Below are 14,828 nucleotides of genomic sequence, written 5' to 3'. Positions count from 1 at the left end.
AATGTTATTTCTAGGAGAATGGGTTGCCTAAGGTAACTAGCCCCAAGCCCATTTGTTCCTACTGCAGACATAAATCATTCAAAACAATTGAATAAAAAATTTCCTAAAACAGCTTGTTAGTTGAAAAAAAACATTAACAGGAGGAGTATTGGTAGGGACTATTTTCAGCTGCGGATTAACACAAATTTGGATCAATAAATTGTAGTTATTACAGTATGATGGCGTACGTGGGATAAAGTGAAAAAAACATTGTGTGTTTATAATAATGAAGGGCCATGTCACCCTCTGTGTGGCTCATGAGGTGTTTGTTATTAGTTTTTAGAGTAAATTGGAATTATATATATCAGGCATGGATCCAACTCTCTCTCACAGCGACCCAATTTCACAGTAGTATGATACATCTTTCGACTCCACTTCGAGCGATAGAACTATTAACAAAACACTTATATACTAATAAAGGGCTGGCTTATCTAAAGCCAGTTGAGTAGCACTTGCAATGTTTTTGCTCTATGAAGCCTGATGTACTTATATGATTCTGTTTTCTTCAAGTTTGTATTTTGTTGGTCGAACGCACTTATTGTAAGTCGCTTTGGATAAAAGCGTCAGCTAAATGCAATGTAATGAATGCTTTGTCTTTCATGGGATAAGACCACAGCCTTGATTAGAATATCCCTGAATATTCTGCAGCATCATTTTGGTTAAATCTTTCAAAGATGTGATTACAATACACTCCTCTGATCCACTTTCAAGTTTGCTCTACTCCACTCCTCTGCTCTGTCTGCAGCCAATTACATTTTTCTCCCTCCCTGTCAACCTCCATTTCTCTCTCCTTCTATTTCTGTCTGCATTCAACTCCAAATCTCTCTATGTCTCTCCTACTCTCTCCATTTCTCTCTCTGCTAGCACAATTTCTCCCTGCATCTCTCTTTCTACATCAAATTACATTTCTCACTCTTGATGTATAAACATTTCTCACTCACTGTCCCATTCGCTGCATCTGACTCCGAATAGTTTTCTCCCTTTCTCTTCCCCCAACCTGTCTCTATTTGTCTATGCCTGTCTCTTCCTTTGCTCCGTCTCTGTCCAGCTGCATCACTTTCTCTCGCTGTCCGTCTCTATTTGTCTGAGTGGACAGGTTGGTTTCTCTGAGGGCTGCACTCTGACACGGTGAAATGGAGTTAGTTTGTTCCTGCAGCGATGGCGGCACTTTGCAGTCAGGATAACAACTCCACATATTGACGGAGAGCAGGGAGAGGACTTCAGGGGTCAGCGTGAGCAGGCACTTTCTGCTTTATCCTAGGGAGCCAGATTAAACAAATCTCTTTTTAGTTTATTTATTTCATTTAGTTTCAGCAAGCAATTTCGGCCTAATAGATTATTTCATTTGTTGATTTGGCCTCTTGCTTCAGAGTATTGCTAGTTAACTTAACTCTGTCGGAGTAATAAATAACTTTCTACAGACTTCAATTCATTGCTGAGACTTTTTGTTTGGGGAATGTATCGTTTCCCACAGAATTAGGCTATTTTTGTACCGTAAAGGGAATTTGTGTTGTATGTGAAAATACTGTGAATGGTCTTTCCAAACCTTAATGCTGTTCTCCCACACATTGGGGGCTTTGCTGGCCCTCTTTTACATGCTGGCAAAACTCCTCATTGGTAGGTTATTTCTCTCGTGCTTTTGGTTGGCAGTTATTATTTGTGTGTGGGAGTAGCCTACAGTATTTGAGTAAGTGAATAACATCACAACGTATCCCAACAATGAAAAGTTGGGTCGATTAAAAAAAAGCGCATTTGTTTTTGATTACAAAAGTCTTTGGAAACGTTGTCACATTAAATGGATGCAAAACCGAGATCCTGTCAGAGAAGTTGGTGAGAAAGGGCATGGTTACTCAACCAATGTATCAGACTGGTCGTGTTCCTGAGGGTCTACATGTGGAAGGGAAACTACCGCCCAGTAAGGGTAAACTGGCCCCTCTTGGCAGTCAGGATCAGGATGTTGACCCAATAATTCTGTCACAGGATATGGTAGATACTAAGGTTTTGAAAGACGCAACCTAGAAACCAACCCCTATTATACTGTTTTTCATCAATATATTATAGGTCTCAGATATATAAAATTCATATGTCTCTGAAGTGTTTGGCTTCAAATACCAAACAGATCATGCATTGTAGCATTACATAATCCCCTCTGTTTCAGCCCTGTTTCCAAAGTGCTGATTCTCTGTCTGTTACTTTAGATGAAAATAAGGAGCCCCTCCCCACGCCCCTCTGAGAGATATTTGGTTAAAAAGAACACAATGGTGCTCTAGGAGGAGATTCAGTTGATAAGAAGGGGGGGGCTAATGGTTACACAAGCCAAAAAACCATTATGACATCCTAAAGTGGCCAAAATCTGATCAGCTCATTTTCAGACAGGTTTTTATAGAAATGGATCAGAACTAAAATTGGGGGGCGTCTTTTCTCTTTACACAGAGGGAACACATTTGTATGTATAAAAGACATGAAAAAGTGGATTATGGATAATAGGTGACCTTTAAGGTTAGGTGCATTCACCTCAGAATAAGTGCCTTAAAAATGTAACGGAGCTAAAGCTATGCTAACGATATCGGTTAGCATTTTGTTTCCTGCTCCAGGTTTCTGATGTCAGTAAATATTGTTAAGAGTGAAGAAAACTAGCTCTCTTCTCTTTTTCAGCTTAAACCCAAGGCTGAAGTATAAATCACACCTGCGCCATAAGTATCAATGGCAGGACTGTTGCTAAGCACTTGCATCAAATATATATCCAGCTTTATACTCCCACTCTGTTATACTGGACACTTAGTAGTCTATACTTAGACGGTAGTATATTATTGCCTTCCAAATAGGAACATGGCCAGTTAACTTGTTGCTAGTTCCGATACGCTGTGTCAAAGAAGTTGTAACTTGAACATCCTATTATGACTGTCCTTTCAGACAATTAATCATTTCGATCAGACAGAAATAAGTGTGTAGTAATGATTAAGAAATATAAAACTGGCTATTCTCTCTCCAGGAGCTGGAAGTAAATGTACTCTTCTGCAAATTTGAGTTCTCCATGACAATTCAGATATGAAAAGTGTACTCCTTTTCTCCTCTACATTTATCTATCATTTGTAGTTACCAGTCCTTATGCAGATTAAGATTTTACATTAAGATAATATTTTCTTTAATAATTTATGATACATTTGAGTGGTAATGTTATAAAAGCAAAACATTGTTAAACCAGACTTGTTATGGGACCCCCAGAGTTGGGCCCCTTGTCACATTTCAGATGTCTCAGAGTTAGCAAGAGTTAATTCCACTCTAACTTCTCACATGGTTCCATTTAAATAACTGTTCAAGGCCTAAAGGCCTCGAATTATCCAATATTTCACAAAACAAAGCAGAAATTCCGTTTAGTCCAACAACTGGAAACAGCCAATTGTATCACAATGTATTTTCTGTTCTAATTCTTTCATTAATCATTTCAAGACCCATCAGGTTTATCTTGTGACACTCTAGGTTGGGATCTATTGGACTAAAATAGATAACTGTATAAAGTAGTTAAAACCAATTCCCCCTCAGGCATACAGCGGTAACAATTCTGCTTACACATTGATGCATCAGTATTAACAAGCTGTGTTATATGTTATGCCCTTACATGAAACTAGTTCCTTTGGTTTGATACTTTAAGCACATTTCACTGCTTAATATTGTTCCCTTAATTAGAATTGTTAATTAGTTTTCACTTTAAAATGGGTACTTTATTGTCTTATAGCTATATTTGTACTTACTCATGTGGATACTTTGCGCGAGAGTTACTCCTTTAGATACTTGAGCTGCTCTAAAGCCAGTTTTGGGCCAGTGTTGGCACCCAGATTCAGACCCACTGTACCGCAACCGATTCTCATGCATTGTTCATCATCTGACTACCAGGCATGTTGACTGCATCTCTGAACCAAGAAGACGTACAAAAAATACGTGACATCCCATAGGTGAGCTTATTTGTTAAATTGAATTTCTGGTTGACAGAGGGAAAGGAGTGTTATCCATAACTGAACAATATATTCTTCACTGTTGCTACGAATTAAAATCCCATTTAGCTGTGCCGTGGAGGCTGGGGAGCCTATTAGCTTTTTAGGGTGAAAGCTAGATTCATTTAGAAAACTACATTTTAAGAAGTATTGCTCATGCACAGCCTTGAGGATGAAAATATATCCTGAGCAGCAACTGAAAGAATATCAGTATTACCGACAAATGAATCCTTTAGTGTGATTCCTTTTCTGTGGCATTTACATGTTGTAGCTATGTGACAAAACCTTTGAGAGAAGTGCATTTAGCATGTGTGTCAGTATGCTTGTTCCACACAGTCTTCATTCAGAAACTCTAAAACACAAATGCATTTGATGTGAAAAGTCCCCTCAGTAGTTCTGCTTTCTGACAGGAAAATATTTTTAGTGATTGTGACCATGATTGATCTAGTTGGGAATTGTGATCTTGTGAGCGGGTGTTTGTGTGAATGAGATATCTTACCAGTTGGGTCTGAATCAAACATGACATTTTTCTCCAGTGATCTCATTCGCTCAGCGTCGTAAACCACATCCTGTCATTCTTCTGTAAATAAGCCAAGACTAAATCACCAGCCTGTCACATGATCCAGTGTTCTGTCAGCAGCAGCTTCATGACAACATTCAGACTTTGTGACAAAGACGTACTGTACATATGCATTTTAAAATAGCTACATGAAAGATAAAACATATGTATGTATGTATATATATATATATATATATATATATATATATTGGAATGACAGAATACATAATGTACAAGTGCTCTATATCCACTTACACTTACTCACACAGTTAGACTCATGAGGTGCTTCCCACCCCTCCAGCAACAGAGACGCGCACACACACACACACACACACACACACACACACACACACACACACACACACCCTCTGATATACAAAGCCCAGCATCTCATCTTCCTTATTAGCCCGTCTCACTGTTTCAGCTAATCTTTACCATCACAGGCCAGGCCGCCATTGTTGGGATTTCCTCTTCTTAATTACTGGGACACTGGGCTTTGTGCTGGCTGCGCGGCTGTTTCAGGCTCCATTTCTAACCCCGTTGTGTGTCTTTAACCCCCCTGTGAGTGTAAAGGGCCAGGGGGCAGCTAGGTTTACCACCTGTTGTGGCAATTACTAACCGAACAAAGCATAGAATGCTAGGAGGGGTTTTATTTCACCTGTCAATGCTTGTTTTATTGTAGTCACCATCATTATCCAATACACTGAAGCTGCAGCAGTTTATGTAATGAAATACAAACTAGCAAAGGAGCTAGTGCTTGAAAAAGGGGAACAATGACTGAATACATTCCACCACTCAAAGAGTAAAGAGGTCAGTTTAATGTTGTCCTTTTCACAACCTTTTGTGATTATAATGGTTATCATTTATTGTCTTCTGTTAAACTCATCGTCAACCTCTTGCTCAAATCATCTAGCCTACCTTCAATGAATGCAAAAAGAAGTGAAGCTGATGTAGTTTCCCTCGCTTTGAACCTTGATGAAGACCTACAAAAATGTCATGTTAATGGTATGGTCCGAAAATGAAACTATGGAACTAATAAGGTCCTTATTTACTATAACCTTTCTCCTGTACAGGGTGTTCAAGTTTGTTCTTTCATTCTGAGACCATTCAGATACATTATATTTCATTTAGCTGACGCTTTTATCCAAAGATACGACTCTATGTTATTGAATGTAACTATCCACACAGGTTCAAATGCGTCAGATGTTCATGTGAAAGACTGGAATTTGTGTCTCATCCGTCGTGCTTTGAAAACAAAAATAAATCAATAACCACACACTCTCTTTACCTCGATCATACCATCGTTTCCTTACACATATAGTCTATTATAGAAATGCAGACCTTCAATAGGTGTGAAGGACAACCTTCACAATAGAGAAATTGTATGAAAAAGGTTTATTTGAAGAACTTATCGGACCAGCTATAATGCCAATAAACGATATACAGTAGAAGAGACACTGTACTATGCAGATCTCTTTGTACATATCCCCCTTAGAGAAGATGGTTTCTACAGCAGTCACCAAGGTGATTTTAAGGAGGGTAATCTCTCATAATTCAAGTCGGATGGATTCACCGGAAATCAAATCAGCTTCCCAGACTGTGAGCTGAGGAGGCAATATCCCAGTGCAATTCTTCATTGACCTACATAGCATTTCTCCCTGACAGTTCTCTCCCGCTCTACACCCCCCTCCCCCTCCCCCCCTCCATTGCCCTCATCTCTGGGGCTTCTCCCTGTGCGTTTGATGATGAGCATCACAAAATTCATCATCTCAGTCTCCGAAAGTGGAGAAGAAAAAAAAAACCCAAGTGGAGAATGGAACATTAACCCAAAAAAGAAAAATATTTATCAAAATTTGAAATTTGCCAGCCGGTTCGCTCCCCGGCTTTCCCCCCGAAATGTAATTAAGCTCAGGCACAATCGCGAATCTGTGTGTCTCCCAAAAAAAAAGATGGCTTGATTAGGTATCGAGGACGGGTAATTTCCATCAGTGATGATGTGAAATTGGGGTGCTGCGAGAGCCGAGTTGCATATGTGTGTGTAAGCTCACACATACATATATACACACACACACACACACACACACACACACACCCATTTGCGGGAAAAGGCTGTCACATGTGCAAACACTCATACAGACCCACATGCACACCCAGAGACAGACAGTAGGCTAGGCTCCCTCATCATTAATTCAGGAGCCATCACTCTCACCCTCCTTCTGCCCCTGAGAGTCTCTCCATGCTTCCCGGCAACATTATGCATATTTATTCATACATCCTCCCCGTTTTACTAAATGTCACTGTAAATGTTTCTACTTCCAATGAAGCCATTTCTTTATGTTTTTTCTTCTATTCCCTTTACCCCGCCCTCCTCCTCTTCCTCTGTGTTTCCCCTCTGCCGCCGCTCGAATGAGGAATATCCCTGAAAACGCTTCAGTCTCGTTGTTCTTTTTTTATTACCATAATGTCTCTAAAACTTCAGAAGCGCTTTATTCAGCCCTCTACTAATTCCATTCACACTTAGTTTCACCTCGCCCAAACGCCTCAAAGGAGTAACGCTGCCTTTGTAGCAATTATTCCAGACCTTGATCTGACTGAACCCCTGCACAACCATAGACTGCACAACCAACACCCTCCTCTCGAGTCAGCAGTGCAGCGATTTTTTTCAGGGTCTCCTCAGTTTCTTAACCAAAAGTGAGTTAAAAAGAGCCACCTCACTTTGGTTTATTATGTATTTTCTCCGCTTTGTTTTGGGTTCCATTCACTTCTCTTCCCCTGCTTCTCCACCTCCTGCATTTCACATTCCTGCGAACACAAAAGTCCCGATAACAAAACCCTAACAGAGTTTGAAGGTGTGTCGTTTGTGCCAGCAAGCCTGTTCAAGTGAAACCTTCTTTGGCTAGTAATTATCAACAGCTCCAGAAAATGTGAAACAGGTACAGAAGCATACCCTATTCACACGCACAATAACCTTTCAGCCTGTCTTTTACTGCGGTTGTCATGGAAGAGAAACTTGAACATGGCCTGATTAGTCGGTAACAAGGTCTTTTTTTAAAGTTCATGGCCTGCACCTCTAATCCACTTTGCAATGCAGTGAAACAAGATGAGAACATGCATTCAAATGGTGGAGGAAATACTATATCTCTCATCTCATACTGAACCTAAATGTCTAGAGTGTGAGCCATAGCAATGTGCCTGTTGCACTTTGTTTTCACGCAGGAAATACTTCCAGGATGGTGTAGCTCATATCATACGCTTGAGTTTTTTTAGTGCATAAATCCAAGAGATGAAATTGCCCATGCGATAGCGGCAAGCAAGATTCAGTGTCTGCCTGAGATCAACGCAACCTTCATTGGATGATATGACATCAGGACTGGCATCCTGCACCCAGTCATTTTGGGTGCAGGGCTGAAAATATCAGTGCTTGCTGTGCAGCTGCAAGTGAAAAATAAACCAAATCTCTGATTGGGTGGCTCAGTATATTCCCCTCATTCTGCTAGCTATTACTGCCAGGGTAAGTTGACCCAAGATGGTGATCATTTCAATGTGAGGGAGGGTAGCTAATGGAAAGGTCCTGAAGAGGGATCTGAACTCCTGTATTTTGTTGCCGGTCTACGTCAGACCTCGATTCATTCTTTGGCTAGCTGCTTGCAATTGTTGATTTCACACATTGCTGCAGAAACTTTTTAGATCAGACTTGCGTTTTGTCTGATGATCGAAGTTCTGATAATGATCACACAACTAACAAACCTTTATTGAGAGCATTTAGGATCATGAAAGGAAGTCTCTCACCCTCTTTGTGTGTTGTAATCCGTTGTAATTATGTTCTTTTCTTTGTCTTGGTAGCCAGTACTCAAGTTCTAAAAAAAATCAAGGGGGATGGTGGATTTTATCACATGCGGACATCATTTGTGCTGATAACCCGCAGAGGGTGGGAGACCAACCAGCATAAAGATAATTATTATACTCCTAAAACAACATGCATGTTATGGATGTTCAGATACTCCTTTCATTGCTCTTGACCAAGGCACCTCAGAATTGGAGTCGGTCCCCGGGCTGCATTGGCACCACTAACATTTAGGGTCAAATGCAGAGGACCAAATCTTTTGTTCACTTTAATTTAAAGGGGGGGAGGGGATACAAAAATGTGGTTATAATGGAAGTCTATGGTACAAATCTTGCAGGTTAACAGTCCCTCCTTTATTATTCAGATGGATCAGCTGATGATACTAATAATAAAGTCAAATTTGTTTTTAGAATATTGAATTATAGTGTATTTTTACAAAAAAGCAGTTACTGGTATATGATCAAAACTGGTATCTAAAGGGTTAATTTTGTATCGTGATTAATTAAATCATTATGTAAATTAAACACTTCATGAAAAAATTGAGGGAAAAAACTAGAAAAATATTGATCCGTCATCATTTTATTGCAGTCAAATACAAATATTTTATGTTAACATTCCCAATGTTACTTTTTTTAACAGGGCAGTGCAGATTGACATTTTCTACAAAATATGAAAATATATTAAAAGATTATACAGATAATACAAAATAGGACCAATTTTGTCAATGGCTGCCTACTCCACTCTCCCCCATCTCATATACGTTTCCAAAGATTTTCATAATCATGCTTTTTGGTCTCAATTTTTCTGGCTCTTGCTTTCGGATTGTTAGCTAAGCAATGACTTTGAAGCCAAGTCTTGACATATACATCTGGTCTGAACTTGTTCAGTGGGGGCCAACACACTTGATGCAAGGCTGACATGCTTTTTACCTCTAGGGAGCTTCTAGTTGTGGTTAAAATGTTCATCTGACTAAACCCACGTTCACACTCAGCTGTGGAGATGACCAGAGTGTTCACTGCTTGAAGGAGGGGTTTCAGCTCTTCTGGTGCTGGTGGTATCATTTCATCAACAGTTTTGAGTCTTACCAGCTAGCTAACACGAGAGAAAAATGTAGCTAAACTCCAAACTAAGTTGTTATTGCTGCTTATGTCCATAGATTCCACCTTTGGTGACTAAAGTAATGAGTAATGACTAAGATTACTGACTCTTGATTTACCTAAAATGTTATTTTTAGTCTTTTTAAATATGAAGTCCCTCAGATCGCGTTGTCCTCCGTGGTGCCCTCTAGGGCACTCGCATAGCATAGCGTCAGTGACTTGGTAAAAATGTCATTGCATGTGTGCGTGCTCCCTCGCCCACAGTATTTTACTCAATATGCGCAAAATTAATATTGAAATAGCAGTTGTCATGATTTGAGTTTTGTGTGTTAAGTTTTGGGTTTATTTTGAAATTCTGTTCTCCCTGTCTCTTGTTTTCCTTCCTGTGTTTTTCCTCCTGTGTCTGATTGTTTCATTGTGTTCACCTGTTGCCCTTGTGTTTCTGCCTCCCCTTCCCAGCTGTGTCTTGTCCTGTGATTACTGTTACGGTTGCTGTTTGTCTGCTCATTAATCTGCCTGTGAGTGGTTTCAGCTGTGTGTATGATTATGTAAATGAGCTGTGTGGTTGCCCCAACATCATTGGCTGCCCATCCTCTGGTCCGCCTCTGAAGATGGTGATTGGATTGACGTCATCCAATCGCAGAGCACAGCCGGCGCACACCTGCTGGGGAGGAGTACAAAGGCCGCGGACTATCACCACTCTGGAGGCTCTGTGATGTGAGACAGACGCCTCTAGCCTCTTGGTGCATTTACTTGTTTGGTTGACATTTAGTGCTTTTGTGTTATGTGTTAAAGTTGTACTGTTTAGCAGCGTGTTAAACCCAGTGCTTCTGTGTGGGATAAGCAGGAGCGGACCTAGCACATTTGGTGCTCTAGGCGAGCTTCACCACTGCGCCCCCCCCCCCCAAAAAAAATATCAAAACATCTTAACAGTTATACAGTAAAGTACTGCACCTTTATTTATTACAAGCAAGAACAAGAGGTAAGAATAAATGTAAAGTGCACACTAAATAATTAAAACAAACAACTTAGCTAACAAACAATAATAATAATAATAACAATAACAAACAATAAAAGAATGTGCAAATTTGCTTTCAAAGAAAATTAAGAAGAAATGTAAAATATGTTACACATGTCAAATAATCAATATATAATATGCTAAATAAACAAACAAATAAATAAAAATTAAGAACTATTTACATTCCACTCACTATCATCACATTAGCCTACATATTAGCTCCTACTGGTTTCCATTTACAGTGCAATCCTTCTGGCCTTCCTCGCTGCAAAGTCATCAATCACATCATCATGTGAAATCTGACCACCAAGCTCATGGTTAATACTGATTACAGCCAGACCACTGAGGCGTTCTTGAGCCATGGTTGACCTCAGGTATGTTTTCAAGAGTTTTAATTTGGAAAAACTCCTCTCGGCTGAAGATACTGTTACTGGTAGCGTTGCACTGATCCTCAGAGCAATACACAAGTTGGGATATATTTCGGTGAGCTGCTTTGTGTGTATGAATTTCAACAACTCAAGAGTTGTCATGCTCTTTGATGGCAAGTCAGGTACATTTTCCAACTCCTGAGCCAGCTCCTTCCCATACAAATCCGATTTCCCTCCATGGCTTAAGGTGTGTGCAACTGCCTCTGCTTGCTTCATCAGCTCTTGGTGTGGCAGGTCTGAGAAGTACAGAATGCCAAACTTGTCTTGCACATGTTTAAGAGTGGTAAACCTCTCCTTTTGTGCTGACACTGCAGCATCCACCACCACGTTAAGGAAGGTTACCTCCAGATTTTGCAAGGCATCCCTCAATGGCTCATCAGGAGACTAATATGAGAAGTGCCTCTTTGTTGACTTCAGCCGCTTTTGTTTCTTGTCAACTGATGCAGCAGGTGGTCCCAGATATTTTAAAAGTGAATCTAAAATGATATAACAAAATGTGTATTATCAACATTGAATAATTTCCATTTGTTAAATGTAGCTATTATTTAGTTAGTAAGCATTTGGACAGCCTGACAGGTCTGATTGAACTAATCAAGAGCTATGCCTATGTTATTAGAACAGTTGAACCAGGTGTGTTAGTTCTGGGTTGGAACTAAAACATTCAACAGGACTGGAGTTGAGAACCACTGAGCTAGTTAGCTAACGTTAGCGCACATTATGACAGGGTTGCATTTGGCAAATGTTTGACTCGAATAGTCAATGTGCTTTCTGAGGTAAACTTAACGTTAGCTAACGTTACCAACTAACTAACATTCCACCACACTGGCTAGCTCGCTACACCAAAACTAACATTGTTATTATTACTAATATTTATATTTCATGACACAACGAAAATAGCCTTATGACAGTTTCGACTGAATGACAAGCTAGCTAACGTTGGCTTGGCTAACTAGCAAGATTACATGATCCATTCGCTAATGTTGACAATACAATCAAAATTGCATACCTTTCACCTTGGCACGTTTCTCTTCTTCTTCTTTTCTTCTGTTTTTATACTGCGCCTCGGATGGCTTTTGCCTCTTCATAGTTCTCTAACGTTAGTCTTTCTTTCCTCAACGCTCAATTTTATAAACACTTGACCGATACCCATCAATGCACAGCGCTCTAGCATGTTCTGACTGTGAACACCTAAAGCCGAGGCTCTTAGACCGACCGACCGTTTTAGATTTTTGGCTTATTTCCCCTTATGTTAGAAAAAAAAAAAAAATTGTTGGTGCAATTTTTGGCGCCCCCCTCTGGGTGACGCTCTAGGCAATCGCCTGTATCGCCTGTAGGAAGCTCCGCCCCTGGTGATAAGAGATTACCGTGTACATGTGTAAATAGGTTCCAGGGTAGCTTAACGGTTAGCACCTGTCGATCAGCAGCAGCTGTGGTTTTTGCACAGCCTTTTCAGTTACATGTACCACGTTTAACGTGAGGTTTTTGTTTTCCCTTAATTATAACTCTGTATGATCTGTCAAACTCCCTTTTGGAGTCCTCCTTTGTTTGTTCATTAGTTAAGTCGGCGCCCTTTGGCCATTTTGTTTGTTTCAGGCTGCTTGCCTGCCATTTTGTTTCACCCTTTTACAATAAAGCCATTTATAATTATTACCAATTCCAATCTGGTGTATGTTGCTTTCCTCTCCCCCTAGTCGGGATGTAACAATTACCCTTCTGTGTATTTAGTTTTGTCCTCCCCTATGCTCCATGTCGGTTCGTTGTATTTTCTCACTCTCCATGTTTGTCACTTATCTCATGCTACCTGTTTATGATTCACACTTTTTTGTTCTTGTTTTTCATGCCAACAGCTTTATTTAAATAAAGCTCGCTTTTGTTTTGAAACCCGCTTCCCTTTTTAACTGCATTTGGGTCCTACCTTTTCCCGAATCCTGACAGAAGTAATACCAGTGCCACGTTCATTGATAAAATGACATAAGGGATGGAAAGGGGGGATGGCAGTTTTTATTTCAGGGGGGATGCCATCCCCCCTCAACTTGAGTACTGTTGGTAGCAAGTCCTGCTGTGCTTTCATGTTAGGGTGCTGGGTATAAGTGATATGCCTCTGTTTATTCCACCATTAATAATGTTTGTTTGCTCAGCAGCACTGTTGCTGTTGTCCGACACTGTTGGCAGCGTTAGCAGCAACCATCGCACTGATACAATCCCTCATTCATAGATATACTCTGAACTCTCTAGAAAAAACGTACATTAGTTAAGTATCCCTAAAAAAATACATCCATACTAGAAGATTCTTGAGGTGCTAACGTTGAATGTCAATGCAGGATGAATTTCACCCTTTATGTAGCTGAAATCAAGTGTGGTCAGAGTGTATAGTAGTATGTCTTGCTTAAATGAAGGCGACAGGCCTGTAATTCATATGTTTTGTTTTCATCATGCATAAAAAAGTTACCCCAACCTTGATAAAGTGTACTAATTGCCATAGTGCAAGAGTAATTTTTTGTATAACCATCATCGTATCCTAACCTTTACGAGAACTCTCGGCAGATGACTCCACAGACAGACTTTTCAATCAGACAGACACTGAGATGGAATGCTCACACTGACTTTGTGCCAAATGGATTGAACCTGTACATTTCACTCTGACTCACTCACTTTGGTGAATAAAGGCCAGGCTAATGAAATCAAGTCCACTGCTCACAGGAGCCATAAAACGTCTGCTTTTGTACCAGAGCTAATTATTCATCAGGGCTGTACTAAAGATTAGTGCGGATATATTTGAAGAAGCAAATCCTTTAAATGGCTCTTTTATTGTTCCTGCACTACCCCCCCACCCTCATTTCAGATACGGCACAGGCAAGCGCCCTTGTGAAATGACTCCAAGCCATTGTTCCTGTGTTATCCTGAAGACACGAAAGGCTAGTTAGTGCTGCCTTTGATAGAGATGCCCGGCACCATTTTAACATTTGTGTTATCAGCAAGACAGAGAATTACAGAGGCTGGGATGGGAATAAAGTCACTCGATCCTCTGTCTCCCTCACTTTCCAGGAGCAGAAAATAATAATGTGCAGGGATTGTAGGCTTATCTGTCTCTTTTGTGTCACCAAAAAGAAAAAACTTTTAAAACGGGGGACATCTCAATACACTGTGAATAAAATATGACACGTTCTGAATTGACTACTTACATCCCTTCAACACAATGGTTTATTTCTTTAAACAGTAGATTATAATACAAAGTTCATGACAATTAGTTCACCACTGATATAAAGAATAATAATGTTAATGCTGACGAATGGAAAGTCTGACTCAAATGTATGCTGAATATAGTGATTAAGTCTGAAAAACCTTTAATCAGCGCCCCTTGTTTGTAAACCCAGCTGTGCAATCTCAGGGCATTACAGTAAAATGAGATTGAGGAGCAATAGGTGGCTTTCTGTGAGCTGCTCACCACCTCTGATGCCCCCTACAGGGCAGAAGCCTCAACACCACGGAGACCTGCAGCTGTAAACCTCCAGTTATTGCATTCTATTGAGCTGAAACAGCAGAGAAGTGGAGCAGCAGTGTGCCAGGCTTAACCTCCTGAGGCCCGGTGACAGAAGCAGGGTCATGGAACTTCTACGCAGAACACTGTTTAAGTTTCAGTTCCCCTCACTGGAATTTCACAATGAGAGAAATATGAATTTCCTAGATCTCAGAATACTTTCATGTCACCTCTCCTGTTCATACATGCCAAGTCCAACAAATGCTTAATTTAAATAGCTGTCAACCCTGTTTGAATCCTTGTTATAACCAAATATAGGGAATTTTAAAAGTGTTTGTTTTTAGTAACTTCACTTCATGCACCTTTAATGCCA

Source organism: Gymnodraco acuticeps, unplaced genomic scaffold (genome assembly GCF_902827175.1).
Source record: "Gymnodraco acuticeps unplaced genomic scaffold, fGymAcu1.1, whole genome shotgun sequence".
Taxonomy (NCBI): domain Eukaryota; kingdom Metazoa; phylum Chordata; class Actinopteri; order Perciformes; family Bathydraconidae; genus Gymnodraco; species Gymnodraco acuticeps.
This window is presented reverse-complemented; position numbering follows the sequence as displayed.